General features: G+C 58.7%; 1 protein-coding gene across 3 annotated transcripts in view; it reads right to left on the bottom strand.

Moving 5' to 3' along the window:
- The window catches only part of DLGAP3 (DLG associated protein 3), a 51,573-nt gene extending 35,290 nt beyond the window's left edge, over positions 1 to 16,283 (bottom strand). The window contains exon 1 of one of the 3 annotated variants that reach the window (XM_029081524.1): positions 16,042 to 16,283. The gene's annotated coding sequence lies outside the window, so the exon portion shown is untranslated. Of the gene's footprint in view, positions 1 to 5,623; positions 5,778 to 8,810; positions 8,867 to 16,041 lie in introns of those variants that run through there. The other 2 variants (XM_029081525.1, XM_029081526.2) reach the window with 2 other exon arrangements.
- Between the last annotated feature and the right edge of the window lie 1,703 nt (positions 16,284 to 17,986).

The following is a 17,986-nucleotide window of genomic DNA, read 5'->3' as shown; positions in this document are numbered from 1 at the left end:
GGCAGGCTTGTGGCTAAGTCCACACTAGAACCAAAGTGGACAGGAGAGGAAGGAGGAAGAGATGAGGGAGAGAAGCTGGTGGGGTCTGATGCACTCCGAAGTAGCCTTACTGGTATGGAGGATGGGGATGGCCATGATAAGAAAAGGGCAACTGAGCGAGGCCATAGGAGAGAAAAAGAGAGGCGCCCCTGGCCAAACAGATATATTAGGGTGAGGGCAGTCTGTACTGGAGGCAGGAGCATGGATGGCATGACCCTAAGAACCTCTAGTTCTATAAAAGAGGCCAAAGGGGCAACTCTTTGGGAAATGGCAGGCTTCCAGGAAGAGCCCCAACACACTCCTTGCCCACAGAGTTGCCAGAAACACCAGGGTAAGGCTTGGTGGGGTGGGGAGCAGCAGGGGTGCATGAACCCCAGAACGAGCTTGCAGAGGAGGCCCCAGCCTGGCCATGATGGATGGAATTAATCTGCAGAGTCAGTGAGGAGCTAAATAATTAAACCCCTAATCACCCGCCCACGACCATCCGGCCCAGTCTCAATCGGGAGGGGCGGAGAAAGGAGGGGGCCCCAGAGAAGAGCCGGGGTGCGGGACTTGGGGGAAGGAGGGAAGTGGAGGGAGTCAGCTCTGCCAGCTGCTCCTTTTCTTGTGTCTCCCCATGGCCTCATCTCACCTCAGCTTCTCCTCGGCCCAAGGTAATTTCTGGGTAGGGTTGGGGTAGGAGGAGAAGGAGAAGAGGAAAAGAGAGTTGTCCCAGAGAGACATACACGTGGAAAAGTGTGTTCACACATGCATGCACACAATACACAAGTATGCACACAAAACATACTGACGGTACACACACCTGCACAGTCACAAAACATGAACGCATTTACACCCACATCTAGCATGCATAATATAAACACCTTTGTGGATAGCCACAAATGGATGTATATTCACTCACATGTATGCACAACATACACAAGGTTCTTATACTTGGAAATGCACATTAATGTACACATTCACAAACTCACAAACACACAGTGTATACAAGATTCCAACACTTGGACATAAAGACAAACCTACGTTCACGTTCACACAGAGTACACGATCTTCCAACTCTTGGAGTTATACCAAAACTTGTGTTTTCATCACATATGCACAAAGCATACACACGATGCCCTTGCTTGGAAAGTCAAACAAACTTGTGTACACATTCACTCACTGACACATACACACGCACACAGCAAACACAAGATACTTATACTTGGAAATACACATAACCCTATTCACCCATCTCTCTCTCACACACAAACACACGCACGCACACACACCTAGAGCACACAAGTCACATATTTGGAGGTACGCACAATGCTGCTGAGCCTGGAGTCCTGCAGAGGTGGGTGACAGAATTTCGTCCTGCCTGCATTTGTGGTCTGGGTGTGTTGTTGGGGACGAGGGAGGATTCTGGGAGGTAGTAATGGAACTTGGTTTCTGTCCTGGGAGTATGGCCCAGTGGGCTACGAATAAAGGGGTCCACCCTGGCCTGAAAGCATGAGGACATAGTGGAAACAGCATGGCCCTGGGAGTCAGAGGGTCATGGGTGCTAATACCGGCTCTTTGCCACTTTGCTTTGTGGCCTTGGGCAAATCACTTCACTTCTGTATGCCTCAGTCATCTTATCTGTAAAATGGTGATTGAGACCGTGAACCTCACATGGGACAGGGACTGTCCAACCCGATTTGCTTGTATTCACTTAGTACTGAACCTGGCACATAGTAAGTGCTTAACAATATGGCAATTATTATTATTATTAGTTTGGCTGCCTGCCCTTTTCCTCTTCTTCCTCCTCCTCATCTTCACCGTCCTTCTCCTCCCCAACTCCCAGCCCCACGGCACTTACGTACATATCTGTAATTTCTTTATTTGTAAAATAATGTCTGCCTCTCCATCTGGGCCGTAAGCCTGTTGTTGGCAGGGAATGCGTCTCTGTATCGTTATATTGTACCCTCTCAAGTGTTGCACACAGTAGTCGCTCAATAAATACGATCGACCGACTGATACCTTCTCCTTATTCTCCTCCTCCTCCTCTTTCCAAATACCCCTAGAGGTGTCTACGGTAGTTAGGAAGGGCAACCCCAGCTGGAAATCAGTAGGCTTCGGGGCACGAGCCGCCAGGGCCTGGGCTCTGTGGGGCAGGGTAGGCCCGGGAAACGAGTAGATGTGACTCTGGGAGAAGAAAATCGGGAGTGGGAAAGGGGAGAGGAGGTGAGACGACAGGAATCAATAGGACTGACCACGAGGCAAGCCGATTGGTTGGAAAATGGGTCGTCTAGCTTTTGGGTAAAAGAAAAGGGAGAAGAGAAGTAGGTCAGGACCCAGCCCCCTTGGTCCCGGGCCTGACAGCCCACCACGGGCCTTCCCCATTAACCCCTGACCTGCTGGCACCTGAGGACGGGATGGTTCCTCCAGCCACCCCCCGTCCCCCCAGCCCATCCCCCTCGGGAGGTAAGGAGATCAGACCTGCGGATCCAGGGCCATCTTGGAGGCAGTTGGGGGCAGTGGGGACTAGAAGGGGAGGGGGACAGGGCAGAGGGCGGCACACCCCTTGGACCCCGAACTAGGGGCAACCGGGGCTCGGAGTGGATCGGAGCCCCTCCAGTTTCCATACCCCAAAGCCCACAGTCTCCCCCCTAGGTGTCTCAACCGGGACCTGGAGCCAGGAAGGGGTGAGCGGTGCCCGGCCTCGCGGCAATGTGGCTCCCAGCTGGCCCGGCCCCGGCCCTCCCCGCCCACCTACCATTCCCTGCCTCAACTCGGCGGCTGCGGTTGTGTTGCCATGACACCTTCCCGGCAGCTCCTGCGGCCTCCGCTCTCCCCGAGCTCTGCGGGAAAGCCAGAGCCCCGAGCAGCCGGAGAGCAGAAGAGGGAAGGAAGCAGCATGGCCTAGTGGATAGAGGATGGGCCTGGGAGTCGGAAGGTCAGGGGTTCTAATCCCTACCCTGCCACTTCTCTGCTGTGTGACCTCGGGCAAGTCCCATCACTTCTCTGAGCCTCAGTTCTCTCATCTGTAAAAGGGGGATTGTGACCGTGAGCCCTATGTGGGACAGGGACTGTGTCCCAACCTATCTCGTGGCTCAGCGGAAAGAGCCCGGGCTTGGGAGGCCGAGGGCATGGGTTCGAATCCCGCCTCTGCCACTTGTCAGCTGTGTGACTGTGGGCGAGTCACTTAACTTCTCCGTGCCTCAGTTACCTCATCTGTAAAATGGGGATTAGCTGTGAGCCTCATGCGGGACAACCCGATGACCCTGCATCTCCCCTAGCGCTTAGAACGGTGCTCCGCACATAGTAAGCGCTTAACAAATCCCGACATTATTATTTATCACAGAGCTCAGAACGGTGCCCGGCACACAGTAAGCGCTTAACAGATACCATAAAAATAAAATAAAAAATAGGCGGGGACGGAATACCATACCATCATACTCTTTCAGGCGATCAGTTCAGTGCTCCGCATAGTACAGGCGCTCGATAAAAACTGAGTGATCTATGAAAACATTAATCGAGCCCACTTCCAAACGGCCTCCTCCTCGAGTGATTTCTGTTCATCAGCAGGAAGATACGGGGACCCGGCCCTGTAGAGAGGTGCCTACGGACAGGGAACACTCTCCCAAACACTTAGTACAGCGCTCTGCCCTTAGTAAACGCTCAGTAGATGCTACTGAATGATCGACTGTCTCGGCTGCCTCGACTCCTCTGGGGTCGGTCAGGGCAGGGGAGGGGGCAGCGATGGTTATTGGGACTGGATAAACGGAGGGAGAAACCGGGGTCTGCGGGTCCCTGGGTGGGCTGAGGGTAACGACCAGGCCCGGAGGAGGAGGGGACGGTCCCCTGGGACGACACGCACCAGGCATGTCCACGCAGGTGAGGGACATCTGGGCAGGAGACCGGAGAGCACGGGTAGGGGAGGACCCTGAGGATTTCATGCTGAGATGGGCATGTAGGACACGGAGCCGTCTTTCCGTACCGGCGGAGTCTGCCTGCAGAGCGTCAAGTTAAGGGTCTCCCCACCCCCCCCCCCCCATCCACCCCCAACCTCCTTCGGCGGGCAACACAAGCCAACGCTGGCGCTTCGCTGCCGGGGCTTTTATTCTGCAAGGGGGGCCCGGCAGGATGGATGGAGGTGCACGGGGAGGTGGGGGAGACCGGGAGAGATGGATGTGGTGAGCAGGTGCACCCGCCGCGAGGGGGTGTGGGGAGGAGGAGGAGGGAGCGAGCAGCCGGCGTGTGGAGGAGGGAGCGTGTGCAGGCATCCACGTGTTCAGGGGAGAACCCGAGTGGATGTGTGCATCAGTCGGTACGCGTGTGGGTGCGTGTGGGAGTAATACATGTTTGCGCGTGTCTGCCTTGGGAGGAATGGGGGAGGAGGGGCGCATTTGCCCAAATCTACAGGTGCGGGCATCTGCCTGTGCACGCAGTTTTGCATGTGTCTGCGTGTTTCCATATAGCCGGGTACGCACGGATGTCCGTGTGCGTCTGCAGATGTGAGCGGGTGTTCCCGTGTCTGCAGGAATCTGCCTGTTTGTAGGAGCCCGGGGGGGCTCATCTGCAGGTTGCGATGTGCATGTGTGTTCGCAAAAGCAAACATGTTTGTGTGGGAGTACAAGAGAAATTGTTGACTCGTGTCACCCTGTTGTCATCACGTGCCTGGGCATGTGTGCTCACCTGGAAGTTCCATCTCATTAGGGCGGTGGTGATGAGCGGGCACACTACCTTAAGCGTTCGCTGCGTCCTAAACCCGAGCCCAGGTTCCAGGTGGGCCCTGTTCTCTGCGGTTTGGGGGAGGGTAGGAGGAGACGGGGTCTCTGCCTCAAGCTCCTCCCCCTCCAGGGCCTGGAGAGTTCCTTCTCCTCAAACTCTAGGGAAACCCTCAAGTTCCGCTTCCCAACCAGCTAATCCAAAGAAACCAGGACTTGGCCCTCCGTCTCCATGGCAACCTTAAAGACGCAGCTCTCTCGGTGCCTCCTCCCGCTCCCCCTCACCTATTCCCGGCCCCCTGGGCTGGGGTGGCCCGAGTTTGAAAAGACGGGAAGTGGGTAGGGAGGAGACGGAGCACTCGGAGTTTAAGGCGAAAGCTCGGGGCTGGGGTGAGATCGGGTTGCCCCTCATCCTCTTTCCCCCTCATCCCACCTCTCAACCGGGCCCCCCTCTCCTGCCAGTCCCTCCAAATCTAAGAACTTGACCGACAGCAGGAGGCGGGGCGGGGCCTGGGGAGTTAGGACCCGGCTTCATGTAGAGTGATGGGTTAAACTCGGATACAGATGGAACACGAACCGTCAAGCTGAGACGGCTCTCATCGAGTACGACAGGGTGTCCACGGACACACCTTCTCACCAACACGTTCACATATCAAGGCAAAGCACGCAGAAACATCGGGTCAGACCACTGGACCAGCCAGCCCAGAATCCCTTCTTTGGATGGTTGCCCACAGGTCGCTCAGAGGGACGAATGGGGAGAGGTGCTGGGGGAGGAGAACAGGGCATAGTAGAAGTGACGAAATGCCATCTACCGTGGGTGCCAACTCGATGATAACGTGCCAACCCCTTAATAATAATACCGACTGGGGTTTTTGTGTGAGCTTTTGTCTTACCATGTGCCAAGCACTGTGCTAAGAGCTGGGAGAAGTTCAAGACGGGACATGTGGGAGGCAATGGGGCCTGTTGTGGGTTTCCGGCTGTGAGGTTGAAATCACTGTTTTCGCTCCAGTTCTCTCCAGCAAGTCCTGGAGAATCTGAGCTGGGCTTCGAGGATCTGAGGAGAGACCCCCGTTTCAGACTTTCAGACCCCCTGGCTCTTTGAAGGCCACGTCGCCACTCCCAAGCTCCAACCCGCTTGCCTCCCTCCCCCGCCCTCCGTGCCCCTCATGATGGCGCCTCTCTGCCTCTCAGCCCAGAGGCTGCCTGACAAAGCAGTTCCAACTCTGGTCCATCTGTATTTCTCCTTACCTCCTTTCCATCCCCGGGCCCCAGCCCCCAGCCTGTTCTGTTTCCAGCGGTCGCTAACCAGTGCTCTGCCCGACCACTTCGGGGCTTCGACCAGGGGAGGGAAAGGGAAAATTAGAGGCGCATGGGCCCGGGGGAGCCAGCGAGGCCCCTTAACTATGTAGCGTCAGCAGGGAGGCCGGAGCCTTGGATCTATTACATAGACATCAGCAGCGTCTGTGAGATTAAAAATAAACACACACACACACACACACACACATACACACACACAAAGAAGCGCTGCGGGTGAAAGGAGACGGCGATGAAAGGGAGAGTGGGCGGCGGGGGTGGAGCGGGGGTGGGGTGTCAGAGCAAAGAAAGCAGGGAGGGGGGAGGGAGAAGAGGCTCTTTTGGTGTGGGTAATTGGTTAAAAACTGCCGAGCCTAAAAAGAGAGGGAGAGGGCGAGAGAGAGAGACGCAAAGGAAAGAGGAAAATTCCGCTCTTGACCTTCAAGAGGGAAGGCAGAGCGGGGCGGCACCTTTCTCCCCCACGCTCTCCCCATGTCCAGTTAACACGGGGGAGAGGGCCGGACAGAGAGCCCCGATGCGGAAGCCCGGGAGAAGGTTAAGGGTCAGGGGGAGCCCCGGTCACGGGAGGCTTCTTTGACGCCTCGTGTGACGAAGCCTAGAGAAAGCCTGGTGCGGGCCGGGCCCTCTGCTCTCCAAGACCCCCAGTCCGGTCACACGAGCCTCCACCTCTCTGTCCATTCCTGGGGTGGCCTGGGGTCCGGGTCACACCGCTTGGCAGAGCGCTCTGCACACAGTAAGCGCTCAATAAATAAGATGGTATGAATGAATGGGAGGTCTCCGTTGGAGGGGGGTGGGTGGGGGAAAACGTCCTGGCTCCCCCTGCCGGACAGGAGTTTGGAATTCATTCGATCGGATTTACTGAGGGCTTACTGTGTGCGGAACACTGCACTAAGCGCTTGAATCGTCTGGGCTTGCGTGGGGAGCGGGGAAGAGAGAGAATAAGGGGGGAAGAAAGGGGAGAAGGGGGAAGAGAGAGGAGGGGGAAAAGAGAGAAGGGGGAAGGAATGGGGGGAAAATGGGGGACAGGAATGGGGTAAAGGGGGGGGGGAATGAATGGGGGAAGGGATGCCGGAGAGATGGGGGATAGGAATGGGGAGGGATGGGGGAGAGATGGGGAGAGGAATGAGGAGGGATGGGGAGGAAAGGGGGAAGGAAAGGGGGAGGAAAGGGGGGAGGGATGGGAGAAAGAATGAGAAGAGGTACGGGGGAGGAAAAGAGAGAGGGGAGGAGGAGGAGGATTTTCGGCGACCCCTTCCACGCTCCATCAGGTGGGCGTCGGGGGATCCCTCCCCAGATTCGGAGTCACCCGGATGTGGAGGCCCCCGGGCCCGCTCTTCACCTGCCTATTAATAGCCAGAGCTAGAGCCCCATTTGAATACTTGATTGCATACTTGGGGCTAGGGGAGGGGAGGGGAGGCGGGCGGGGGAAAGGGGGCTCGGGCCGCAATCAGACGATTGATCCAGCAGCCCAGCTGTTTCCCCTCAGCCTCATTTACATGTCCTGACATTTCGCTCCGTTCACCCGAGGAAAGAAAGCAAGAGGTGGAAGGGCCGGTCCCTTCTCCGGAGGCTTCTCCCCTACCAGGCGCTGATGACCAGGAGCTGACGACCAGGAGCCGAGGGGCCGAACTGACCCTCTCCGAGGTCCCAGCCCATCTCCCTCTTAGGGCCAGGGCTCTGTCCGTGGAGGGTGGGGGGGGGGGGGCGGCCGCCAGACTCCCCTCCAGCCCCACGGAGAAGATCTCAGCCTCCTCCGTCCCCCACCCACAGTATCCCCGTTTCTCCTGACCGACTCCCCTGCCTGGTTCCCGGATCTGGGCTGTCCGAGTCTTCCCAACCGTCCCCGGAGGCCGGAGGCGAGAAGGGGGCGAGGAGGCCCGGACGGGAGACGGATCTGGGCCGGGAACCGTACCCTGGGGGCTCCGCTGAGCCCAGCAGAAAGGCGAGTGGTCTGGAGCCATGTGCAGGTTGGGCTGGGAAACCCTCGGGATCCGAGGAGTTGGGAGAGAGAGAGAGAGAGAGAGAGAAGCGAGAGGGAGAGTCAGAGAGAGGGAGAAGAGGGAGACGAGAGGGAAAAGAGAGAGGTAGGGGGAGGCTGGAAGAGAGGGAGAAAAAGAGAGCGAGAGAAAGGAAGGGAGACAGAGTGGGAGAGGGGGGAGAGAGAGAGAAGCGAGAGGGAGGGAGAGGGAGAAAGAGAGGGAGGGTGAGGGTAGGAGAGAGGGAGAAAAAGAGCAAGAGAAAGGGAGGGAGAGAGCGAGAGCGGGAGAGAGGAGAGGGAGAAGAGGGAGAAAAGAGAGAGGACGGAGGGAGAGAGGGAGAAAACGAGAGCGAGAAAAAGGAAGGAGACAGGGCGAGAGAGCGAGAGAGAGGAGACGAGGAGAGCTGGGGGCGGGCGGGAGCAGGAAGGCGGAGCTCCAGCTCCGGCCTCTACGCTCCTCTGGGCCCGCAGCGCATTGGAGGGGCAGAAGCCAAGCGTCCGGCCTCCCCGCCCTGGGCCTCTCGGGGCAGGGTCGGGTGTCGGGGAGTCCGGACTTCCCCCGGACCTCCTTCCCGGCCCCCGGAGAAAGCCCGCTAATCCGGCGGCGTCCTCCTCCTCAGCACCGCGGACAGCGAGGGGGCCTCCTCCCCCCCAGGGGCTCCCGCGCCCCGATTCTGCAAGCGCAGCCCCCTCCCCCGCCCACCCCCACTCACCTAGCCAGCCCCTCCCAGGGCGAGGGGGGCTGGGAGAAGGGGGAGAGACAGACACAGAGAGAGAGAGAGACTCACACGCAGGTCTCCCCGAGTCCTGGGGGTCCGGTTCATCTGAGGGGCGACAGGGTGCGCGGGGGGCGGGGACTCGGGGGGGTTGGGGACGGAGTCAAAGGAGGGGCTGAAAGCGAGCAGCCTCCCCCGCTCCAACTCTCATCTTATCTGGGCCTGGGGGGGTGAGGGAGGGGAGGCGACATGTGGATGTGGCAGCTCCGAGCAAGGCGGGGGGCGGAGGGGGGCGGGGGGAGCGCGAGGGAATCCTTTTTAATTTAATTCCCTTTCCGTGTCTACATCGGCCCCGCAGCCTCGGCGTGCCGAGCAGGTCCTTTAAATATTTTAACACCGGAGGAGGGGGAAGCGAGCGCGGGGAGCCGAGATTCCCCTCCTTGGGGGTCCCGGTGAGCCCCCTCCCTCGGCCCGGACGCGGTCAGGGGCGGCACTGAAGCCCCCAGCCCCGATCGGGCCGGGTGCGGGCGGGCTTGCGGTAGGATGGGGCGAGGCCGGAAGGGTTCCCAGCTCGCCACATACGCGGCAACGGCGGTGAGGGGAGGAAGGCTGCCTCGCCTTTCTCCGCCTCAGTTTCTCCACCTAGGAAATGGGGGTCCCGGGAGACCGGCAAGGGCCGGACCGGGGATCGCCGCCAGGACCAAAGAGAGGTGGGCGAGCAGGCCCCGGGAGCCCGTGGCCAAGACAATGAGAAAACCCGGTCCCCACCCCCGTCTCAGATTTATGAGCCGCAGCAGAGGCTCCCGGGGACTCTTCGCGGGCTCGGCCGACGGCCTCCACTCCCCCTCCCCCCTCCCCAAGCCCAAATCTAGGGGGCCCAGTCAGTAGCGGAGCAGAAGAAGCAAGCAGAGGACCCTCCCCCACGGGCGTGCGCACACCTGCTCCACTGAGAATATGGAAAATGGACTCCAGTGCAGCAGGAGGAACTAAGGTCAGACATCAGGAAGAACTGTCCAGCCTCCCGGAGTCCGAGGAACTCTAAAGGAAGTGACAGAGCGATCCGTATCCCGACAGGTCCATCTCCCAAGACCGTACTGGGCCCACCACTGGCCCCAGTTGCCCCCGTAGAGCAGACGGCCAAAACAAATGTGAAAGACGGTGAGTCAGAAGAGCCGAGGGAGGCTGGCCTTCAGCCTCAGAGGAGCAGGGAACGTCATGTGAAGAGACAGCCCACCTGCGCTCTAATTCCACCTCGGTCCCTGATTTGATGTGCGTCTTTAAGCAAATCGCTTCACCTCTCTGAGCTTGATTTTCTCCAAAAGTTCCTCCTTCTCCCTATCACTTGGGACTTTTTTAATGCTATCTGTTAAGCGCTTGCTATGTGTCAGACACGGTATTAAGCGCTGGAGTCGATACAAGGTCGTCAGGTTGGACACAGTCCCTGTCCCTCGTGGGGCTAACAGCCTTAATCTCCATTTTACGGAAGAGGTAACAGGCATAGAAAAGTGAAGTGACTTGCCCAAGGTCATACAGCGGACAGGTGGAGGAGTCGGGGTTAGCACCCAGGTCCTTCTGACTCCCAGACCCGTGATCTATCCACTAGGCCACGCTGCTTCTCTTGGTGGGGGGGAGGGGCCTGTCGATACCATAAAGGTGAAAAAAAAGGTCACTGAAATACAAAGAATCCATAATATTACTATCATGATTATTACTACTAATAATAACAACAGTAAAGCTTTACTTCCCCTGAGCACCCCCCCCCCGAAAAAATCAAACAGAAAAGTCGTCCCCATCCCTGGCACAGACGGAACGGCCGCCCTCTCCAGCGAGAACCTAATAAAACAATAAGCTCCCAGCACCGCCGTGGGGAAAATCCAATAGAAACCGGATTTAATGGAGGAAAGGGAAGAGGTCTCTCAGTATAATTTCCCATTCTTCTGCCTCCAGCTCCTCGGCTGTCTGCTTGAGATTGCCCCCCCCCCCACACACACCTCATGCACTCCACCATCCCCCTATACTGAACCCCTGGGGAGGAATCCCTGGAGCGGAGGAGAAGTTCACAAGTGTCAGAGAGGGTGGAGGTAGCAGAGGGCAGAAGCCTAGGGTCAACCCGGCCCAACCTCACACTCGGCTCCTTCTGAGGGCAGACAGTGGCCCTCATTGGGGAACAATGACCTGCAGAATCATAATCGGGCCCAGCCATAAAGAACTTCCTGCAGAGTAATAAACACTGGAACCGGCAGCAGAGGGAAGGTGTGGAATCTCTGACCTCGAAGAGCTTTAAAAAAATAATAGAGACCTTTCCGTGTGGGATGCTTTAGGCTATCACTTGCCTGGAGAAGATGGGAAGACCCCTTACAGTCTTTTTCAGCTAGAGGATTCTAGAATTCTCGGGTTGTCCCCCAACCCACACACAATCCTTTCAAGGTGTCTGGGGCAGGGACGAGGGGGGCTTCCGTTTTCTAAATAACCCCAAGGAGAGGATCTCCCCAGCAGCCCTCTCCATGTCCCAAGTGTCACCGCCTCCACCTTCCTTCCTTCCTCCTCAGGCGCCATCGGTATGTTTCTCGTCAACGACCCCGACGTCTTGATCTGTCCAAGCGGGCCATCTGAACTTCAGATACCCAGCTCTAGACGCTCAGACAGAGAGGCAGGGAAGCAGTTGTTGACTGCCAGGTGATAACCCTGTCTAATGTTAAATTCGTTGGGTTTAATTAAACAGGCCACTCCTCCGTTAATGGAATGTATATTTAAGAGGGAGATCAGGGCCTGGGATGGGGGTGGGGCAGGGCCCACTGCCAAGATGGCCCCTCGGGGTATTAGCTAGCTAGTGTTAGTGGCCCCGGGTGATCCGGGGGTGGGGGGAAGTGCTGCTATTCCCTGGCCCAGAACATGAATCCTGGGATATTTGTGGAGGAGAGAGGGAGGTCCCGAGGTGGGGAGTGGGAGGGTCCAGCTCAAGATGATAGAGGGAGGAAGAGTGTTCTGTCATCCCAAAATAATAACATTGCTGCGGGGGAACAGGCTTGGGACTGAAAAGCAACTGGGATCCTTCCATACGTGTGTTGGGGGTGGGTCGGGGGAGGGTGCTAGTGCAGGGGAGACAAAAACGCATTTCTCTAAAGAAGAATGTGATGTAAATTGTGTTTTGTGTTTGTGATTGTGCACCTGGGTGTTTATTTGTGCATGCAAAAGTGCGTGGGTGTATATGTATAAGTCTCTGCATGAATCAGGGGGTGCATTTGTAAGCCTGCGGGAGGATGTCTGCCCTTATGTGTGTCCATGTGTGAGAACTAAGGTATAAAGTGGGGATTTGTGTCTACCTGTGTTTGTCTGGGTCTCTGTGTGTGTGTGTGTGTGTGTGTGTGTGTGTGTGTGTGTGTGCCTGAGTGTTTCTGTGTTTGCAAACATATATGTCTCTCTCTGAGTGAACATCTCCGAATCTCTGTTCCAGGGAATATTACTCTGTGTGTGTGTGTGTGTGTGTGTGTGTGTGTGTGTGCGCGCGCGTGTGTGTGTATCTCCACAGGTGCATAAGAATCGCTGTTGGTGAATGGATGTCTCTCTGGGGGCAGCAATGAGGCCCCGAAAGCCCGCATGGGAGTGCATCGGTCTGTAAAGTTGGGTCTGTACCTGTCTTTCTGCGTGGGGGTTTTGCATCCCTGCCTCTCTCTCTACGCACTTCTCCACCTGCCTGGGCTTCTGCTCACTTTGGAAACACCTGCCGGGGCCCACCCCACCCGTTCTTTTCATAAACCCTAAATAACTCGCTCGTCCACGTGACCGCCGCCCAGCTTCTTGCTCCCCCAGGGGCCTGACACTCTGCATGGCCTCTCTCTCTCTTTCTCTCTCTCTCTCTTTCTCAGGCTTTCCTTCCGTCTCTTTCCAGTGACCCAGGGTTGGAGCTGGGGCGACCCCTCCACCTACTAGTTCACAGGGCCGCCCGGCTCCCTTCGGCCCCCGCCTGGCAGGGGCACGACCCCTTTAAACAATCCGATTGTGCACTTGCTTTTCCTGACTTTATTCCCACTTCCTTCTGCCAAATCGGGAGCCAGGAGAAGGGGCCGAGCCAGCATGGAGGGCGGGAAGTAGGAGAGCAGCAGTCGAAGGGGGATGGGGATGGGGCAGGGAGGACTCCCCCCCCTCCTACCCCACCCCTCGGCCCCCGGCTATAAACTTGACTGAGTTGGGCAAAGCGAAGCTGAGGTGGGAAACTGAGACCCCCCCAGAGAGTAGGGGGACTGGGAGATTCCTCCGCACTCACAGTCCCTCCTTCAAGTCCCCTGTTTTCCCAGCTCTACTGGGTGAAGACGGGGGGAACTGGGGTCGTTTCTCGATGGAGTAGTCTAGATCACTTCGAGACTAGAAGTCAAGGGATCACTATGCCTATAAACCCCACAACCTCTATATCCCCACCCAACACTCACAGCCCTAAAGTCTGCCCCCAGCTCTCCTAACTAAACAGTTCCCCTGGAGATTTGTTCCTCTTCCTCCCACAAAACCTTCACCAGCCCACAGATGCATTCTCCTATCCCCCCTACACACACACACACACATACACACACACACAGGGTAGGGGGTTGGAGAGAAAGGTTCCCAGGGAAGGAAAAAAGCAAAAACAGGTCCCTCATCCCTCACAGGGAGAGGTGGGGTGTGGGGTAGGAGAGCTAGTCGACTGGAGCGGCTTAGATGTCGATCTCCTCAATGGGTTTGGGTCTGACACTCGCGCCCTTTTAAACCCCGCTGGCCAGAACAACCCAGGGCATAAGGGGCCCAACAATGTTCTGAATTGCAACTCCTCTCCCCACCGGGATCCTGGTCCCGGGCATTAGAGTCTCCGTCTTGGTCGGGGTCTGCCGGCATCTTTTCTTTGGGAGGCCTTCGCTGTCAAGTCCAGGGTCAGCGGGTTTCCTCTCCGAGGGGGAGCAAGGAGAGGCCGGGCTGACGTGGGAGGGGAAGGCAGGTAAGGTTCACGTCCCTTTATCCCTCAAGCAGCTGTCAGGAGGTTGAGATCAGGCAGCCTCACCACCCACTCACTGGGACATGACTTTCGGCTCCTCTATACCTTCCCCTGGCCTTCCCAGCCCTCTCAGCCCTATTGTCTTCCAGGCCCTGCTGCTTTGAGCGGGAGAGAAAACTCTGTCATGGGTGGTTTGGGCTGACACCCACCCAGAGCCTGGGGCCAGACAGGGGGACTCTCCAGCTCTGAGGATTAGGGGGTGGCTCCCGCCAGCCCCTCTCCAGACCCTAAGGAGAACTCTCCAGAGTTGGGCTGGACCCCAGAATCTCCCAGATCGGATCCCGAAAGGCCAAAGCCCCAGAGTGTAGGACCATGGGGGTGAAGGGAAAGATCTTGGAGCGTCCTAACTAATAATAATTACGAAGCACTTACAAGGTGGCAAGCACTGTACTAAGTGCTAGGGTAGATACAAGGTAATCTGGGCGAAATAGGGTTCACAGTCTAAGGCTCACCCCTGACAGATGACATCCTGGGAATGCCCTGAAGGACAGAGCGACCTGCCATCCTCATCCCTGTCTGGGTCTTTGGCCCACCCTGTCCTGGACACCCAACATCAGCCACCCACTGGCTTCCAAGATCCAGATCCCCTCAACACACTCTCCAAACACAAAGCAGAAAACCTGTCCAGAGTTGTTGAAGAGCTCAGATTCTCCGTGAGAGACCGGGTACCCTGGTCACCATTCTCCTGCCCCTCCCTGCCTCTCATCCCACTCCCAATCTCAAGAAAACCAGCACACTTGCAGTCTCGGGATCTGGCAGCCGAGCTCTGCAGCAGGAGGGCCTCAGGTTAGACACTAAGGAGGACATTCCTTCTGTCTGAGTGGGGAGGCAGATTCCATGGGGGCAGATGAAAGGAGGAAAGCTGCTGAGCCCGGAGACAGAAGAATGGCCGACATGACCTCTGGAGGGTTCCTAGACTGAGTTAAGTAAGAGCGTCGGGGACCGATCTTCTCCAGGAGCAAACTCCAAGTCCCGGCCTCCACAGAGAACCCCGGGCCGCCCCCCCTCCCCCCAAAACACTCACACTCCGCACCAGCAAACTTCCTTCTTTCATTCCTTGCCCCTTCCACCTATGGCTCATGTCCACTCAGGCAGTTCTGTGACTTCCCCCTCCCTCCCAGGCTGTCCCTCACCCATTCCCCCTTCCCCACTCCCCCAACCCGAAAATGCCGGGACAAACACCCCAGGATTCACCCCCAAACCGATACTCCGTCCAAACATCCAGCTGAGGGTGCGCAGATGCGCGGGGTGGGGGGAGGGAGACATAGAAGGGGAAGGCGGAAGGTTGGGGGCTGAATCTCCAAGGGAAACCAGGTCTCTGTCACGTCTCCAGAATCACTTCATCCCCAGCCCCAACCCCCGACCCGGCCCCCTCTCTTTGACCAACTTTCTCCCCCTCCCCACCATCCCACCCCCGTTTCCCCTCACACCTCTCGGCCTGCTGGCCAGGGCGCCGGGGGCCTGGGCCGGGCGAGGAGGAAAGGCCGCCTCCACGTAGGGGCTCGAGGAAGGGGGGTGGGGGGGAGCACGAGGAAACCGAGGCTTTCCCCTTCCCCTCCCGCCCCCAGGCAATTCCCCCACCCACCCACCAGTCTCTCGGGAGTAGGAAAGGGGCAGCCGGCTGGAGATGGGGAGAGAGATCTCCAGCCGGGTTTGGGAAGAGAGGACTCCAGCTGGGTTTGGGGAGAGGGGTCTCCAGTTGGGTTGGGGGAGAGGGGTCTCCAGCCGGGTTGGGGGAGAGGGGTCTCCAGCTGGGTTTGGGGAGAAGGGTCTCCAGTCGGGTTGGGGAGAAAGGTCATCAACTGGGTTTGGGGAGAGGGGTCTCCAGCCGGGTTTGGGGAGAGAGGTCTCCAGCCGGGTTTGGGGGGAGGGGTCTCCAGCCGGGTTGGGGGAGAGGGGTCTCCAGCCGGGTTTGGGGAGAGGGGTCTCCAGACGGATTTGGGGAGAGAGATCTCCAGCCGGGTTGGGGGAGAGGGGTCTCCAGCCGGGTTTGGGGAAAGGGGTCTCCAGCCGGGTTTAGGGAGACAGGTCTCCAGCCGGGTTTGGAGAGAGGGTCTTGAAGACATAGAATGCTGGGGGTGGGGAAGGCGGGGGGGACGAGAGCGTTAACCGAGGAGGCTGCTGCAGTAGCGCTAGCCTCCGGCCTCCTGGAGCTGGGGGCTAGCGGGGGCGGGGGAGGGGGCTGCCTAGCGCCACACAGTTCTCCCCCCCACCTCGTCCCTCGCCCCCACCCCGCAACCCGCGCCCCAGCCCTCCTCGCCTCCCCCCCCCCCCCCACCCTACCTGGCCGGGGCTGGCGGGCTCCGTCCGAGGTTACATCCTGGCCGGCTCCCCGGCGGCGGGGGGCGGGGGGCTGCGGCTGCGGGCGGCTGCGGGCGGCTGCGGGGCCCGCCTGGGGAGGGGGCTTCCCGGGAAGGGGCCGAGCCGGCTGCGGCTGCGGAGCCCGGCAAGAGGAGCTGCGGCGGCTGGATTTGCTGGGATCCGGGAAGAGGAGGCTCGGGGATCCCGCCGGCTCCGCTCCGCCTCCGCCCCCGCCCCCGCCCCCGCGCAGAGCGCACCGGGGAGGGGGAGACACCGAGCTGCCCCCGCCCCCCACCCATCGCCGCCCCTTCCCTCCCGCCCCCTCCCCGACTCCGCCCCCGCCCCGCCGCGGGCCCGGGCCGGTGAGGAGGGGGCGCCCAGGGGGACGGGGAAGGGGTCCCGGGCGCCCCGCAGGCCCAAGGGGTGCGGGGATGAACCCGGCCGGCTTCGGGACCGGCTCCGGGACGGCTGGGGAGGGAGGGGAGGGCGAGGGGGGGAGGGGAGGGAAAAGGGGGAAGGGGAAGGAGGGGAGGGGGAAAGGAGGGGGCGCGGCGCCGGGGGCGGGGCCGAGGACCCGGGCTCCCCCCCATTTCCCCGCTCTGGACCTCAGCTGCCTCCCTTGGCGACCCTGGCCGGCCCGGGAGCACCCACTGACATCACAACATACACACACACTCACACACGCACACAGTGTGACCACTGGGACACGGTCACATCCCTGCGAAAACACACTCCGGCCACATGGGCAGCCCCACGGACGTATATTGAATCTCGGACACGTACTCGGGGACCTGCGATTGGGATGGGGGGACACACACACTCCGTCCCAGGAACCCGCACCCATTCCATCACAGGGCACACACGCAGCCCACGAAGGGACAGACAGACTCACTGAATCTCAGAGTAATAGACATATTATATTACATATCACACACACACACACATACAGTGACATACAGGCCCATAGACAGTCATATAATCCCACGCGGATAGACACACACATACACAAACAAGCATAAACATTTGTGGCCATAGACAGTGTCACGATCCCACATGGATACGTACACACACACACACACACACACACACGTAGAAGCAAAAACATAGGTGGCCAGAATGCCCCAATCCCACGTGGATAAGCACGGAGACATTCAAATTTACAAGGCCACCGTCGATCCCCTAATCCCACATGAATACACACAGACACACGCATGCACACGGACACGGACACACGGTGACAGAAATACAGGGCCATAGGCTGTCTCCTAATCCCACATCGAGGCACGCCCATGCACATACACACCCAAAAACAAAACGTTTGTGGCCACAGTCCCACGATCCCACATGGATAAGCAAACGATAAACAGACATATGTACATGCAGGGCCACCGACAGTCCCCTAATCCCACATGGATACACACACAGACACACGCAAGCACACAGTCACACCCTGATTCGGTCGCCCCAGGGCTCCCACAAAGAATAGGCACAGCTGACCCACCTTGGCCCGGGCTGAGCACTGTCATCTACCCTGTCCTTCATCCCGGTTGTCTAGCAATCACAACGCATCCCGAATCCCCCGACCCTCTAGTCGGAGCCCTCCCCGCGCCCTCCGCGCCCCTGAGCTCCCGCAGCTTCCCCCCCTCCGTCCCCCCTCCTCTCCACCAGGACCCCGGCCCCCTCTCCATCCCTCCAGCCCCTTTTATGTCTGCGGAAGAGGCGGCGGTGTGATGTAGGCCCGGCTTGTTGCTCGGCTCTGACATCTCCCGGCCGGCTCTCGCTCCCGCCGCCGTCGCCTCACACTCCTCACTCCTCGCCCCTGCTGCTCTCTGACAGCACGAGGGAATCTGAGAGGGAAGGACCTGAATGCTGTCAGCAAACCCTTTGCAGCCACTTGTCTGCTGCGTGACCTTGGGCGAGTCGCCTA

This window comes from Ornithorhynchus anatinus, chromosome 16 (genome assembly GCF_004115215.2).
Source record: "Ornithorhynchus anatinus isolate Pmale09 chromosome 16, mOrnAna1.pri.v4, whole genome shotgun sequence".
Classification (NCBI taxonomy): domain Eukaryota; kingdom Metazoa; phylum Chordata; class Mammalia; order Monotremata; family Ornithorhynchidae; genus Ornithorhynchus; species Ornithorhynchus anatinus.
This window is presented reverse-complemented; position numbering and strand designations above follow the sequence as displayed.